The sequence below is a fragment of the Lissotriton helveticus genome, chromosome 6 (assembly GCF_964261635.1).
Source record: "Lissotriton helveticus chromosome 6, aLisHel1.1, whole genome shotgun sequence".
In the NCBI taxonomy this organism is placed as follows: Eukaryota; Metazoa; Chordata; class Amphibia; order Caudata; family Salamandridae; genus Lissotriton; species Lissotriton helveticus.
Genome location: NC_136067.1, coordinates 1,598,862,065 through 1,598,879,867, shown reverse-complemented (window position 1 = coordinate 1,598,879,867; position 17,803 = coordinate 1,598,862,065).

Sequence of the window (17,803 nt, the reverse complement as noted above, 5' to 3'; positions counted from 1 at the left end):
CCAAGTCCAACATAACTCAGGAAAAGTGCTTGACAATAAACCATAATAATTTACTATTCTAACTCCAAGTCCAACATAACTAAGGGAAAGTGCTGGACAGTAAACCAAAATAATTTACTATTCTAACTCCAAATCTAACATAACTCAGGGAAAGTGCTGGACAGTAAACCATAATAATTTACTATTCTACCTCCAAATCTAACATAACTCAGGGAAAGTGCTGGACAGTAAACCATAATAATTTACTATTCTAACTCCAAATCCAACATAACTCAGGGAAAGTGCTGGACAGTACACCATAATAATTTACTATTCTAACTCCAAATCCAACATAACTCATGGAAAGTGCTGGACAGTAAACCAAAATAATTTACTATTCTAACTCCAAATCTAACACAACTCAGGGAAAGTGCTGGACAGTAAACCATAATAATTTACTATTCTAACTCCAAATCTAACATAACTCAGGGAAAGTGCTGGACAGTAAACCATAATAATTTACTATTCTAACTCCAAATCCAACATAACTCAGGGAAAGTGCTGGACAGTAAACCATAATAATTTACTATTCTAACGCCAAGTCCAACATAACTCAGGGAAAGTGCTGGACAGTAAACCATAATAATTTACTATTCTAACTCCAAATCCAACATAACTCAGGGAAAGTACTGGACAGTAAACCATAATAATTTACTATTCTAACTCCAAGTCCAACATAACTCAGGGAAAGTGCTGGACAGTAAACCATAATAATTTACTATTCTAACTCCAAGTCCAACATAACTCAGGGAAAGTGCTGGACAGTAAACCATATTAATTTACTATTCTAACTCCAAATCCAACATAACTCAGGAAAAGTGCTGGACAGTCAACCATAATAATTTACTATCCTAACTCCAAATCTAACATAACTCAGGAAAAGTGCTGGACAGTAAACCATATTAATTTAATATTCTAACTCCAAGTCCAACATAACTCAGGAAAAGTGCTTGACAGAAAACCATAATAATTTACTATTCTAACTCCAAGTCCAACATAACTCAGGGAAAGTGCTGGACAGTAAACCATAATAATTTACTATTCTAACTCCAAGTCCAACATAACTCAGGGAAAGTGCTGGACAGTAAACCATAATAATTTACTATTCTAACTCCAAGTCCAACATAACTCAGGGAAAGTGCTGGACAGTAAACCATAATAATATTTACTATTCTAACTCCAAGTCCAACATAACTCAGGGAAAGTGCTGGACAGTAAACCATATTAATTTACTATTCTAACTCCAAATCCAACATAACTCAGGGAAAGTGCTGGACAGTAAACCATAATAATTTACTATTCTAACTCCAAGTCCAACATAACTCAGGGAAAGTGCTGGACAGTAAAGCATATTAAGTTACTATTCTAACTCCAAATCCAACATAACTCAGGAAAAGTGCTGGACAGTCAACCATAATAATTTACTATTCTAACTCCAAATCTAACATAACTCAGGGAAAGTGCTGGCCAGTAAACCATATTAATTTAATATTCTAACTCCAAGTCCAACATAACTCAGGAAAAGTGCTTGACAATAAACCATAATAATTTACTATTCTAACTCCAAGTCCAACATAACTAAGGGAAAGTGCTGGACAGTAAACCAAAATAATTTACTATTCTAACTCCAAATCTAACATAACTCAGGGAAAGTGCTGGACAGTAAACCATACTAATTTACTATTCTACCTCCAAATCTAACATAACTCAGGGAAAGTGCTGGACAGTAAACCATAATAATTTACTATTCTAACTCCAAATCCAACATAACTCAGGGAAAGTGCTGGACAGTACACCATAATAATTTACTATTCTAACTCCAAATCCAACATAACTCATGGAAAGTGCTGGACAGTAAACCAAAATAATTTACTGTTCTAACTCCAAATCTAACACAACTCAGGGAAAGTGCTGGACAGTAAACCATAATAATTTACTATTCTAACTCCAAATCTAACATAACTCAGGGAAAGTGCTGGACAGTAAACCATAATAATTTACTATTCTAACTCCAAATCCAACATAACTCAGGGAAAGTGCTGGACAGTAAACCATAATAATTTACTATTCTAACGCCAAGTCCAACATAACTCAGGGAAAGTACTGGACAGTAAACCATAATAATTTACTATTCTAACTCCAAATCCAACATAACTCAGGGAAAGTACTGGACAGTAAACCATAATAATTTACTATTCTAACTCCAAGTCCAACATAACTCAGGGAAAGTGCTGGACAGTAAACCATAATAATTTACTATTCTAACTCCAAGTCCAACATAACTCAGGGAAAGTGCTGGACAGTAAACCATATTAATTTACTATTCTAACTCCAAATCAAACATAACTCAGGAAAAGTGCTGGACAGTCAACCATAATAATTTACTATCCTAACTCCAAATCTAACATAACTCAGGAAAAGTGCTGGACAGTAAACCATATTAATTTAATATTCTAACTCCAAGTCCAATATAACTCAGGAAAAGTGCTTGACAGAAAACCATAATAATTTACTATTCTAACTCCAAGTCCAACATAACTCAGGGAAAGTGCTGGACAGTAAACCATAATAATTTACTATTCTAACTCCAAGTCCAACATAACTCAGGGAAAGTGCTGGACAGTAAAGCATATTAAGTTACTATTCTAACTCCAAATCCAACATAACTCAGGAAAAGTGCTGGACAGTTAACCATAATAATTTACTATTCTAACTCCAAATCTAACATACCTCAAGGAAAGTGCTGGACAGTAAACCATATTAATTTAATATTCTAACTCCAAGTCCAACATAACTCAGGAAAAGTGTTTGACAGTAAACCATAATAATTTACTATTCTAACTCCAAGTCCAACATAACTCAGGGAAAGTGCTGGACAGTAAACCATAATAATGTACTATTCTAACTCCAAATCCAACTTAACTCAGGGCAAGTGCTGGACAGTAAACCATAATAATTTACTGTTCTAACTCCAAATCTAACATAACTCAGGGAAAGTGCTGGACAGTAAACCATAATAATTTACTATTCTAACTCCAAATCTAACATAACTCAGGGAAAGTGCTGGACAGTAAACCATAATAATTTACTATTCTAACTCCAAATCCAACATAACTCAGGGATAGTGCTGGACAGTAAACCATAATAATTTACTATTCTAACTCCAAGTCCAACATAAATCAGGGAAAGTGCTGGACAGTACACCATAATAATTTACTATTCTAACTGCAAATCCAACATAACTCAGGGAAAGTGCTGGACAGTAAACCATAATAATTTACTATTCTAACTCCAAATCCAACATAACTCAGGGAAAGTGCTGGACAGTAAACCATAATAATTTACTATTCTAACGCCAAGTCCAACATAACTCAGGGAAAGTGTTGGACAGTAAACCATAATAATTTACGATTTTAACTCCAAATCTAACATAACTCAGAAAAAGTGCTGGACAGTAAACCACAATAATTTACTATTCTAACTCCAAATCTAACATAACTCAGGGAAAGGCCTGGACAGTAAACCATAATAATTTACTATTCTAACTCCAAATCTAACATAACTCAGGGAAAGTGCTGGACAGTAAACCATAATAAGTTACTATTCTAACTCCAAATCCAACATAACTCAGGGATAGTGCTGGACAGTAAACCATAATAATTTACTATTCTAACTCCAAGTCCAACATAAATCAGGGAAAGTGCTGGACAGTACACCATAATAATTTACTATTCTAACTCCAAATCCAACATAACTCAGGAAAAGTGCTGGACAGTAAACCATAATAATTTACTATTCTAACTCCAAGTCCAACATAACTCAGGGAAAGTGCTGGACAGTAAACCATAATAATTTACTATTCTAACTCCAAGTCCAACATAACTCAGGGAAAGTGCTGGACAGTAAACCATAAAAATTTACTATTTTAACTCCAAATCTAACATAACCCAGGAAAAGTGCTGGACAGTAAACCATAATAATTTACTATTCTAACTCCAAATCTAACATAACTCAGGGAAAGTGCTGGACAGTATACCATAATAATTTACTATTCTAACTCCAAATCCAACATAACTCAGGGAAAGTGCTGGACAGTAAACCATAATAATTTACTATTCTAACTCCAAGTCCAACATAACTCAGGGAAAGTGCTGGACAGTAAACCATAATAATTTACTATTCTAACTCCAAGTCCAACATAACTCAGGGAAAGTGCTGGACAGTAAACCATAATAATATTTACTATTCTAACTCCAAGTCCAACATAACTCAGGGAAAGTGCTGGACAGTAAACCATATTAATTTACTATTCTAACTCCAAATCCAACATAACTCAGGGAAAGTGCTGGACAGTAAACCATAATAATTTACTATTCTAACTCCAAGTCCAACATAACTCAGGGAAAGTGCTGGACAGTAAAGCATATTAAGTTACTATTCTAACTCCAAATCCAACATAACTCAGGAAAAGTGCTGGACAGTCAACCATAATAATTTACTATTCTAACTCCAAATCTAACATAACTCAGGGAAAGTGCTGGCCAGTAAACCATATTAATTTAATATTCTAACTCCAAGTCCAACATAACTCAGGAAAAGTGCTTGACAATAAACCATAATAATTTACTATTCTAACTCCAAGTCCAACATAACTAAGGGAAAGTGCTGGACAGTAAACCAAAATAATTTACTATTCTAACTCCAAATCTAACATAACTCAGGGAAAGTGCTGGACAGTAAACCATAATAATTTACTATTCTACCTCCAAATCTAACATAACTCAGGGAAAGTGCTGGACAGTAAACCATAATAATTTACTATTCTAACTCCAAATCCAACATAACTCAGGGAAAGTGGTGGACAGTACACCATAATAATTTACTATTCTAACTCCAAATCCAACATAACTCATGGAAAGTGCTGGACAGTAAACCAAAATAATTTACTATTCTAACTCCAAATCTAACACAACTCAGGGAAAGTGCTGGACAGTAAACCATAATAATTTACTATTCTAACTCCAAATCTAACATAACTCAGGGAAAGTGCTGGACAGTAAACCATAATAATTTACTATTCTAACTCCAAATCCAACATAACTCAGGGAAAGTGCTGGACAGTAAACCATAATAATTTACTATTCTAACGCCAAGTCCAACATAACTCAGGGAAAGTGCTGGACAGTAAACCATAATAATTTACTATTCTAACTCCAAATCCAACATAACTCAGGGAAAGTACTGGACAGTAAACCATAATAATTTACTATTCTAACTCCAAGTCCAACATAACTCAGGGAAAGTGCTGGACAGTAAACCATAATAATTTACTATTCTAACTCCAAGTCCAACATAACTCAGGGAAAGTGCTGGACAGTAAACCATATTAATTTACTATTCTAACTCCAAATCCAACATAACTCAGGAAAAGTGCTGGACAGTCAACCATAATAATTTACTATCCTAACTCCAAATCTAACATAACTCAGGAAAAGTGCTGGACAGTAAACCATATTAATTTAATATTCTAACTCCAAGTCCAACATAACTCAGGAAAAGTGCTTGACAGAAAACCATAATAATTTACTATTCTAACTCCAAGTCCAACATAACTCAGGGAAAGTGCTGGACAGTAAACCATAATAATTTACTATTCTAACTCCAAGTCCAACATAACTCAGGGAAAGTGCTGGACAGTAAAGCATATTAAGTTACTATTCTAACTCCAAATCCAACATAACTCAGGAAAAGTGCTGGACAGTCAACCATAATAATGTACTATTCTAACTCCAAATCTAACATACCTCAAGGAAAGTGCTGGACAGTAAACCATATTAATTTAATATTCTAACTCCAAGTCCAACATAACTCAGGAAAAGTGTTTGACAGTAAACCATAATAATTTACTATTCTAACTCCAAGTCCAACATAACTCAGGGAAAGTGCTGGACAGTAAACCATAATAATGTACTATTCTAACTCCAAATCCAACTTAACTCAGGGCAAGTGCTGGACAGTAAACCATAATAATTTACTGTTCTAACTCCAAATCTAACATAACTCAGGGAAAGTGCTGGACAGTAAACCATAATAATTTACTATTCTAACTCCAAATCTAACATAACTCAGGGAAAGTGCTGGACAGTAAACCATAATAATTTATTATTCTAACTCCAAATCCAACATAACTCAGGGATAGTGCTGGACAGTAAACCATAATAATTTACTATTCTAACTCCAAGTCCAATATAAATCAGGGAAAGTGCTGGACAGTACACCATAATAATTTACTATTCTAACTCCAAATCCAACATAACTCAGGGAAAGTGCTGGACAGTAAACCATAATAATTTACTATTCTAACTCCAAATCCAACATAACTCAGGGAAAGTGCTGGACAGTAAACCATAATAATTTACTATTCTAACGCCAAGTCCAACATAACTCAGGGAAAGTGCTGGACAGTAAACCATAATAATTTACGATTTTAACTCCAAATCTAACATAACTCAGAAAAAGTGCTGGACAGTAAACCACAATAATTTACTATTCTAACTCCAAATCTAACATAACTCAGGGAAAGTGCTGGACAGTAAACCATAATAATGTACTATTCTAACTCCAAATCCAACATAACTCAGGGAAAGTACTGGACAGTAAACCATAATAATTTACTATTCTAACTCCAAGTCCAACGTAACTCAGGGAAAGTGCTGGACAGTAAACCATAATAATTTACTATTCTAACTCCAAGTCCAACATAACTCAGGGAAAGTACTGGACAGTAAACCATATTAATTTACTATTCTAACTCCAAATCCAACATAACTCAGGAAAAGTGCTGGACAGTCAACCATAATAATTTACTATCCTAACTCCAAATCTAACATAACTCAGGAAAAGTGCTGGACAGTAAACCATATTAATTTAATATTCTAACTCCAAGTCCAACATAACTCAGGAAAAGTGCTTGACAGAAAACCATAATAATTTACTATTCTAACTCCAAGTCCAACATAACTCAGGGAAAGTGCTGGACAGTAAACCATAATAATTTACTATTCTAACTCCAAGTCCAACATAACTCAGGGAAAGTGCTGGACAGTAAAGCATATTAAGTTACTATTCTAACTCCAAATCCAACATAACTCAGGAAAAGTGCTGGACAGTCAACCATAATAATTTACTATTCTAACTCCAAATCTAACATACCTCAAGGAAAGTGCTGGACAGTAAACCATATTAATTTAATATTCTAACTCCAAGTCCAACATAACTCAGGAAAAGTGTTTGACAATAAACCATATTAATTTACTATTCTAACTCCAAGTCCAACATAACTCAGGGAAAGTGCTGGACAGTAAACCATAATAATTTACTATTCTAACTCCAAATCCAACTTAACTCAGGGAAAGTGCTGGACAGTAAACCATAATAATTTACTGTTCTAACTCCAAATCTAACATAACTCAGGGAAAGTGCTGGACAGTAAACCATAATAATTTACTATTCTAACTCCAAATCTAACATAACTCAGGGAAAGTGCTGGACAGTAAACCATAATAATTTACTATTCTAACTCCAAATCCAACATAACTCAGGGATAGTGCTGGACAGTAAACCATAATAATATACTATTCTAACTCCAAGTCCAACATAAATCAGGGAAAGTGCTGGACAGTACACCATAATAATTTACTATTCTAACTCCAAATCCAACATAACTCAGGAAAAGTGCTGGACAGTAAACCATAATAATTTACTATTCTAACTCCAAGTCCAACATAACTCAGGGAAAGTGCTGGACAGTAAACCATAATAATTTACTATTCTAACTCCAAGTCCAACATAACTCAGGGAAAGTGCTGGACAGTAAACCATAAAAATTTACTATTTTAACTCCAAATCTAACATAACCCAGGAAAAGTGCTGGACAGTAAACCATAATAATTTACTATTCTAACTCCAAATCTAACATAACTCAGGGAAAGTGCTGGACAGTAAACCATAATAATTTACTATTCTAACTCCAAATCCAACATAACTCAGGGAAAGTGCTGGACAGTAAACCATAATAATTTACTATTCTAACTCCAAGTCCAACATAACTCAGGGAAAGTGCTGGACAGTAAACCATAATAATTTACTATTCTAACTCCAAGTCCAACATAACTCAGGGAAAGTGCTGGGCAGTAAACCATAATAATTTACTATTCTAACTCCAAGTCCAACATAACTCAGGGAAAGTGCTGGACAGTAAACCATAATAATTTACTATTCTAACTCCAAGTCCAACATAACTCAGGGAAAGTGCTGGACAGTAAAGCATATTAAGTTACTATTCTAACTCCAAATCCAACATAACTCAGGAAAAGTGCTGGACAGTTAACCATAATAATTTACTATTCTAACTCCAAATCTAACATACCTCAAGGAAAGTGCTGGACAGTAAACCATATTAATTTAATATTCTAACTCCAAGTCCAACATAACTCAGGAAAAGTGTTTGACAGTAAACCATAATAATTTACTATTCTAACTCCAAGTCCAACATAACTCAGGGAAAGTGCTGGACAGTAAACCATAATAATGTACTATTCTAACTCCAAATCCAACTTAACTCAGGGCAAGTGCTGGACAGTAAACCATAATAATTTACTGTTCTAACTCCAAATCTAACATAACTCAGGGAAAGTGCTGGACGGTAAACCATAATAATTTACTATTCTAACTCCAAATCTAACATAACTCAGGGAAAGTGCTGGACAGTAAACCATAATAATTTACTATTCTAACTCCAAATCCAACATAACTCAGGGATAGTGCTGGACAGTAAACCATAATAATTTACTATTCTAACTCCAAGTCCAACATAAATCAGGGAAAGTGCTGGACAGTACACCATAATAATTTACTATTCTAACTCCAAATCCATCATAACTCAGGGAAAGTGCTGGACAGTAAACCATAATAATTTACTATTCTAACTCCAAATCCAACATAACTCAGGGAAAGTGCTGGACAGTAAACCATAATAATTTACTATTCTAACGCCAAGTCCAACATAACTCAGGGAAAGTGCTGGACAGTAAACCATAATAATTTACGATTTTAACTCCAAATCTAACATAACTCAGAAAAAGTGCTGGACAGTAAACCACAATAATTTACTATTCTAACTCCAAATCTAACATAACTCAGGGAAAGGCCTGGACAGTAAACCATAATAATTTACTATTCTAACTCCAAATCTAACATAACTCAGGGAAAGTGCTGGACAGTAAACCATAATAATTTACTATTCTAACTCCAAATCCAACATAACTCAGGGATAGTGCTGGACAGTAAACCATAATAATTTACTATTCTAACTCCAAGTCCAACATAAATCAGGGAAAGTGCTGGACAGTACACCATAATAATTTACTATTCTAACTCCAAATCCAACATAACTCAGGAAAAGTGCTGGACAGTAAACCATAATAATTTACTATTCTAACTCCAAGTCCAACATAACTCAGGGAAAGTGCTGGACAGTAAACCATAATAATTTACTATTCTAACTCCAAGTCCAACATAACTCAGGGAAAGTGCTGGACAGTAAACCATAAAAATTTACTATTTTAACTCCAAATCTAACATAACCCAGGAAAAGTGCTGGACAGTAAACCATAATAATTTACTATTCTAACTCCAAATCTAACATAACTCAGGGAAAGTGCTGGACAGTATACCATAATAATTTACTATTCTAACTCCAAATCCAACATAACTCAGGGAAAGTGCTGGACAGTAAACCATAATAATTTACTATTCTAACTCCAAGTCCAACATAACTCAGGGAAAGTGCTGGACAGTAAACCATAATAATTTACTATTCTAACTCCAAGTCCAACATAACTCAGGGAAAGTGCTGGACAGTAAACCATAATAATATTTACTATTCTAACTCCAAGTCCAACATAACTCAGGGAAAGTGCTGGACAGTAAACCATATTAATTTACTATTCTAACTCCAAATCCAACATAACTCAGGGAAAGTGCTGGACAGTAAACCATAATAATTTACTATTCTAACTCCAAGTCCAACATAACTCAGGGAAAGTGCTGGACAGTAAAGCATATTAAGTTACTATTCTAACTCCAAATCCAACATAACTCAGGAAAAGTGCTGGACAGTCAACCATAATAATTTACTATTCTAACTCCAAATCTAACATAACTCAGGGAAAGTGCTGGCCAGTAAACCATATTAATTTAATATTCTAACTCCAAGTCCAACATAACTCAGGAAAAGTGCTTGACAATAAACCATAATAATTTACTATTCTAACTCCAAGTCCAACATAACTAAGGGAAAGTGCTGGACAGTAAACCAAAATAATTTACTATTCTAACTCCAAATCTAACATAACTCAGGGAAAGTGCTGGACAGTAAACCATAATAATTTACTATTCTACCTCCAAATCTAACATAACTCAGGGAAAGTGCTGGACAGTAAACCATAATAATTTACTATTCTAACTCCAAATCCAACATAACTCAGGGAAAGTGCTGGACAGTACACCATAATAATTTACTATTCTAACTCCAAATCCAACATAACTCATGGAAAGTGCTGGACAGTAAACCAAAATAATTTACTATTCTAACTCCAAATCTAACACAACTCAGGGAAAGTGCTGGACAGTAAACCATAATAATTTACTATTCTAACTCCAAATCTAACATAACTCAGGGAAAGTGCTGGACAGTAAACCATAATAATTTACTATTCTAACTCCAAATCCAACATAACTCAGGGAAAGTGCTGGACAGTAAACCATAATAATTTACTATTCTAACGCCAAGTCCAACATAACTCAGGGAAAGTGCTGGACAGTAAACCATAATAATTTACTATTCTAACTCCAAATCCAACATAACTCAGGGAAAGTACTGGACAGTAAACCATAATAATTTACTATTCTAACTCCAAGTCCAACATAACTCAGGGAAAGTGCTGGACAGTAAACCATAATAATTTACTATTCTAACTCCAAGTCCAACATAACTCAGGGAAAGTGCTGGACAGTAAACCATATTAATTTACTATTCTAACTCCAAATCCAACATAACTCAGGAAAAGTGCTGGACAGTCAACCATAATAATTTACTATCCTAACTCCAAATCTAACATAACTCAGGAAAAGTGCTGGACAGTAAACCATATTAATTTAATATTCTAACTCCAAGTCCAACATAACTCAGGAAAAGTGCTTGACAGAAAACCATAATAATTTACTATTCTAACTCCAAGTCCAACATAACTCAGGGAAAGTGCTGGACAGTAAACCATAATAATTTACTATTCTAACTCCAAGTCCAACATAACTCAGGGAAAGTGCTGGACAGTAAAGCATATTAAGTTACTATTCTAACTCCAAATCCAACATAACTCAGGAAAAGTGCTGGACAGTCAACCATAATAATGTACTATTCTAACTCCAAATCTAACATACCTCAAGGAAAGTGCTGGACAGTAAACCATATTAATTTAATATTCTAACTCCAAGTCCAACATAACTCAGGAAAAGTGTTTGACAGTAAACCATAATAATTTACTATTCTAACTCCAAGTCCAACATAACTCAGGGAAAGTGCTGGACAGTAAACCATAATAATGTACTATTCTAACTCCAAATCCAACTTAACTCAGGGCAAGTGCTGGACAGTAAACCATAATAATTTACTGTTCTAACTCCAAATCTAACATAACTCAGGGAAAGTGCTGGACAGTAAACCATAATAATTTACTATTCTAACTCCAAATCTAACATAACTCAGGGAAAGTGCTGGACAGTAAACCATAATAATTTACTATTCTAACTCCAAATCCAACATAACTCAGGGATAGTGCTGGACAGTAAACCATAATAATTTACTATTCTAACTCCAAGTCCAATATAAATCAGTGAAAGTGCTGGACAGTACACCATAATAATTTACTATTCTAACTCCAAATCCAACATAACTCAGGGAAAGTGCTGGACAGTAAACCATAATAATTTACTATTCTAACTCCAAATCCAACATAACTCAGGGAAAGTGCTGGACAGTAAACCATAATAATTTACTATTCTAACGCCAAGTCCAACATAACTCAGGGAAAGTGCTGGACAGTAAACCATAATAATTTACGATTTCAACTCCAAATCTAACATAACTCAGAAAAAGTGCTGGACAGTAAACCACAATAATTTACTATTCTAACTCCAAATCTAACATAACTCAGGGAAAGTGCTGGACAGTAAACCATAATAATGTACTATTTTAACTCCAAATCCAACATAACTCAGGGAAAGTACTGGACAGTAAACCATAATAATTTACTATTCTAACTCCAAGTCCAACGCAACTCAGGGAAAGTGCTGGACAGTAAACCATAATAATTTACTATTCTAACTCCAAGTCCAACATAACTCAGGGAAAGTACTGGACAGTAAACCATATTAATTTACTATTCTAACTCCAAATCCAACATAACTCAGGAAAAGTGCTGGACAGTCAACCATAATAATTTACTATCCTAACTCCAAATCTAACATAACTCAGGAAAAGTGCTGGACAGTAAACCATATTAATTTAATATTCTAACTCCAAGTCCAACATAACTCAGGAAAAGTGCTTGACAGAAAACCATAATAATTTACTATTCTAACTCCAAGTCCAACATAACTCAGGGAAAGTGCTGGACAGTAAACCATAATAATTTACTATTCTAACTCCAAGTCCAACATAACTCAGGGAAAGTGCTGGACAGTAAAGCATATTAAGTTACTATTCTAACTCCAAATCCAACATAACTCAGGAAAAGTGCTGGACAGTCAACCATAATAATTTACTATTCTAACTCCAAATCTAACATACCTCAAGGAAAGTGCTGGACAGTAAACCATATTAATTTAATATTCTAACTCCAAGTCCAACATAACTCAGGAAAAGTGTTTGACAATAAACCATATTAATTTACTATTCTAACTCCAAGTCCAACATAACTCAGGGAAAGTGCTGGACAGTAAACCATAATAATTTACTATTCTAACTCCAAATCCAACTTAACTCAGGGAAAGTGCTGGACAGTAAACCATAATAATTTACTGTTCTAACTCCAAATCTAACATAACTCAGGGAAAGTGCTAGACAGTAAACCATAATAATTTACTATTCTAACTCCAAATCTAACATAACTCAGGGAAAGTGCTGGACAGCAAACCATAATAATTTACTATTCTAACTCCAAATCCAACATAACTCAGGGATAGTGCTGGACAGTAAACCATAATAATATACTATTCTAACTCCAAGTCCAACATAAATCAGGGAAAGTGCTGGACAGTACACCATAATAATTTACTATTCTAACTCCAAATCCAACATAACTCAGGAAAAGTGCTGGACAGTAAACCATAATAATTTACTATTCTAACTCCAAGTCCAACATAACTCAGGGAAAGTGCTGGACAGTAAACCATAATAATTTACTATTCTAACTCCAAGTCCAACATAACTCAGGGAAAGTGCTGGACAGTAAACCATACAAATTTACTATTTTAACTCCAAATCTAACATAACCCAGGAAAAGTGCTGGACAGTAAACCATAATAATTTACTATTCTAACTCCAAATCTAACATAACTCAGGGAAAGTGCTGGACAGTAAACCATAATAATTTACTATTCTAACTCCAAATCCAACATAACTCAGGGAAAGTGCTGGACAGTAAACCATAATAATTTACTATTCTAACTCCAAGTCCAACATAACTCAGGGAAAGTGCTGGACAGTAAACCATAATAATTTACTATTCTAACTCCAAGTCCAACATAACTCAGGGAAAGTGCTGGGCAGTAAACCATAATAATTTACTATTCTAACTCCAAGTCCAACATAACTCAGGGAAAGTGCTGGACAGTAAACCATAATAATTTACTATTTTAACTCCAAATCTAACATAACTCAAGAAAAGTGCTGGACAGTAAACCATAATAATTTACTATTCTAACTCCAAATCTAACATAACTCAGAGAAAGTGCTGGACAGTAAACCATATTAATTTACTATTCTAACTCCAAATCCAACATAACTCAGGGAAAGTGCTGGACAGTAAACCATAATAATTTACTATTCTAACTCCAAGTCCAACATAACTCAGGGAAAGTGCTGGACAGTAAACCATATTAATTTACTATTCTAACTCCAAGTCCAACATAACTCAGGGAAAGTGCTGGGCAGTAAACCATATTAATTTACTATTCTAACTCCAAATCCAACATAACTCAGGAAAAGTGCTGGACAGTCAACCATAATAATTTACTATTTTAACTCCAAATCTAACATAACTCAGGGAAAGTGCTGGACAGTAAACCATATTAATTTAATATTCTAACTTCAAGTCCAACATAACTCAGGAAAAGTGCTTGACAGTAAACCATAATAATTTACTGTTCTAACTCCAAGTCCAAAGTAACTCAGGGAAAGTGCTGGACAGTAAACCATAATAATTAACTATTCTAACTCCAAATCTAACATAACTCAGGAAAAGTGCTGGACAGTAAACCCTAATAATTTACTATTCTAACTCCAAATCTAACATAACTCAGGGAAAGTGCTGGACAGTAAGCCATAATAATTTACTATTCTAACTCCAAATCCAACATAACTCAGGGAACGTGCTGGACAGTAAAAATATTTAACATTTTGAAATATAAATTAAATTTAAATCTATTTATCTAAGTTAATATAAAATTAATCTGAACTTTTTAAAAAATATTACCCACCCTTATCACCTATAAATACAATAATCCACTCCCTAAATATATATACAATACTTAATAATATATACCATATTTTCTTTTAAATAAAATTACATTTTTGAATTTTCCAAAATGTTAACATTTTTACTCCAAAATATTTATTTTTTTAAATTTTTCTCATTAAATTTTGTAAATTGCTACCCACAATTACCCACTATAAACAAAACTAATCAATCCAAAACTATTTCCAAATTTTATAATATATAAAAAATTATGATAATCTAATGTTTTAAAATTTCAAATTTCGAATTTCGAAATTTATTTCCTTCACATGTTAAATTTTAAAATATATATCACACAAAGTTTGTAAATCACTACCCACCCTTATACCCTATAAACTCAACAAACTGCTCCTAAAAGATGTACACATTTTATAATAAATAATAATTAAAAATATATTTAAAAAATTCTAATTTCAAATTTCAAATGTAGAAATTTATTTCCTTAAAATTTCACATTTTAAATAAATTTAAACACATTTTTTAAAATACTACCCACCCTTATCCCCTATAAACCCAACAACCCGCTCCTAAAAGATTGACACTTTTTATAATAAATAATTAAAAATATATTAAAAACTTTCTAGTTTCAAATTTTGAATTACGAATTTTGAAATGTATTTCCTTCAAATTTGAAATTTCTAAAAAAATTTCACACACATTTTTTGAATTACTACCCACCCTTATCCCCTATAAACCCAACAACCCGCTCCAAAAATATTTACTAAAAAAATTAAAAATTATTATAAAATTACATTTATTATTCACATAAAAACATTTCCAATATAAATAAAATAACAGAACTATTAAACAAGTAAACAAATTATACCATTAAAAACATAATATCGATATTATTTACATCGATATTTATTTCAACTATATTTACTACAACGATATTTAACAATGTCGATATTTCTGCTGTACTAAAAAATTAATATTTACTACATCGATATTTAATTCATCGATATTTAACACAGACGATATTCTTACCTCGATATTTCTGCTTGTCGATATTTCCCCGTCGATATTCCTGCTGTATACCATTTAAGGCCCTATAGTCCAAGCATGCTCGGAGGCCCCCTTCCCTCTTATTGATGAAAAACAAAGGAGATGACACAGGGGAGGTAGAGTGTCGTATAAATCCTTTTTGAATCATGTCTTCTAAATAGTTTTTTAGATATTCAGTTTCGGAGGGGTTAGGGCATAGATACGGCTGCAAGGCAGCTCAGCACCGGGTATTAGGTCGATGCGACAATCATAGCTCCTATGGGGTGGTAGTTTTGTGGCTTCTGTTTCACTGAAAATCCCCTGAAACTCGGCATACACTTTGGGGACACACGAAGCAGCCGCTGCTGTTTGGACAGCACAATACAAAGGATTGTCATGTTCTCTGGCCTCTTGATAGCAGTGGAGCAGACAATATGGTGATTTCAAGGTTACTGTCCTACGGGTCCAGTCTATTTGCGGGTTATGCACCTGTAACCAGGGGACCCCCAATATGGCCCCGAAATTGGGGGCATCAATCAAATCAAAGATAATGCTCTCGGAATGCCCATTGCTAAACACAATAATCATAGGGGGAGTTTGATAGGTTATCAGGCCAGAAGATAATTCAGACCCATCTACAGCTCGTACAGGTTTCGGGTTGTTTTTTATGGACAAAGGGGATTCCAATTCTTGTTGCCAGCTGTAAATCAAAAAAATTCCCCGTAGCCCCTGAATCCAACAAAATGGAAATGGTATGTCGCCTTTGTACTGAATAGACTAGCGTGATGTTTAAAGTGAAATGCCTTACAATCTTTTGCTTTAAGAGTTTGTTTAGGGAGATCTGTTGGTTGTCCATGCTTGAAGAATTGATCTCTCTGTTCTTCAAGCGGTCTAGTTTGCGAGACCAAGGTACCACTGGCTACCGTCTTTGGGTTCTTGGGACGTATGGGACACTCTTTAGAGTAATGTCCCCCTTTTCCACAATATAAGCAAAGATTGTTCTTTCTTCTCTTGTCTTTTTCTTCGGCTGATAAGGGCCCTCTCAGTCCTCCGATTTGCATAGGCTCAGAACTGTCTTTGATGTCTTTTTTCTCGGTGCGCAGCATCATGTATCTGGGCACACCTCCTTTAGCCTTCTCTCCTTTTCTCTCGTGGAGTCGATGATCTACCTTCACAGGTAATTCGATGAAAGAGGGACAATCTTCAGGGGGATTTACAATTTGAGAAAGTAAGTCCTTCAATCCATCGCACAATCCCCTGTAAAACAGGGAGGTTGTTTTGTCCTCAGGCCAATGAGTCTCTGCAACTAGTCGGTTAAAACTAGTTATGTAGGACAGGAGGTCTTTGAATTCTTGTCTAAGGTTTAACAGGGCATTATCGCTCGCCTGCATATAGGTGTGTTTCGCAAATAAACTTCTCATTTTTTCTTGGAACAATGGAGAATTATATAACAAAGGGTCATTGTTTTGTACTAGAGGAACTGCCCATTCGGCGGCATTCCCTGCAAGGTAGAAAATGATGAAGACTACTTTCGCCGAATCATCTGGAAAGGCTGCAGCCTTACATAGGAACTGAAGTTGACATTGGTTAATAAAAATGTTGTATTTTGCGCTATCACCTGAGAATCTTTCAGGCATAGCCAGGGGCACCGGACTAGGGGTGTGAACCGTGACTTGTACTGGAGGTGGTGATGCATCCCCTCTAGCCCCGGAGTCAGTAGTGGGGGATGACATGGAAAAACGTGCGGGTTGATTGTAATTCTTTCGTGCTTTAGGAATATTTCCTGTTTCTCTATGCTCAACTGCCTCGGCTGTTTTTAGCTGGACCACTTCTGCGTGTAATCTCTGGTTTTCTAGCCGTAACCTCCCTACTTCAGATTGAAGTTCTACTAAGGCTGCCGCTAACTCATCTACAGTATGTAC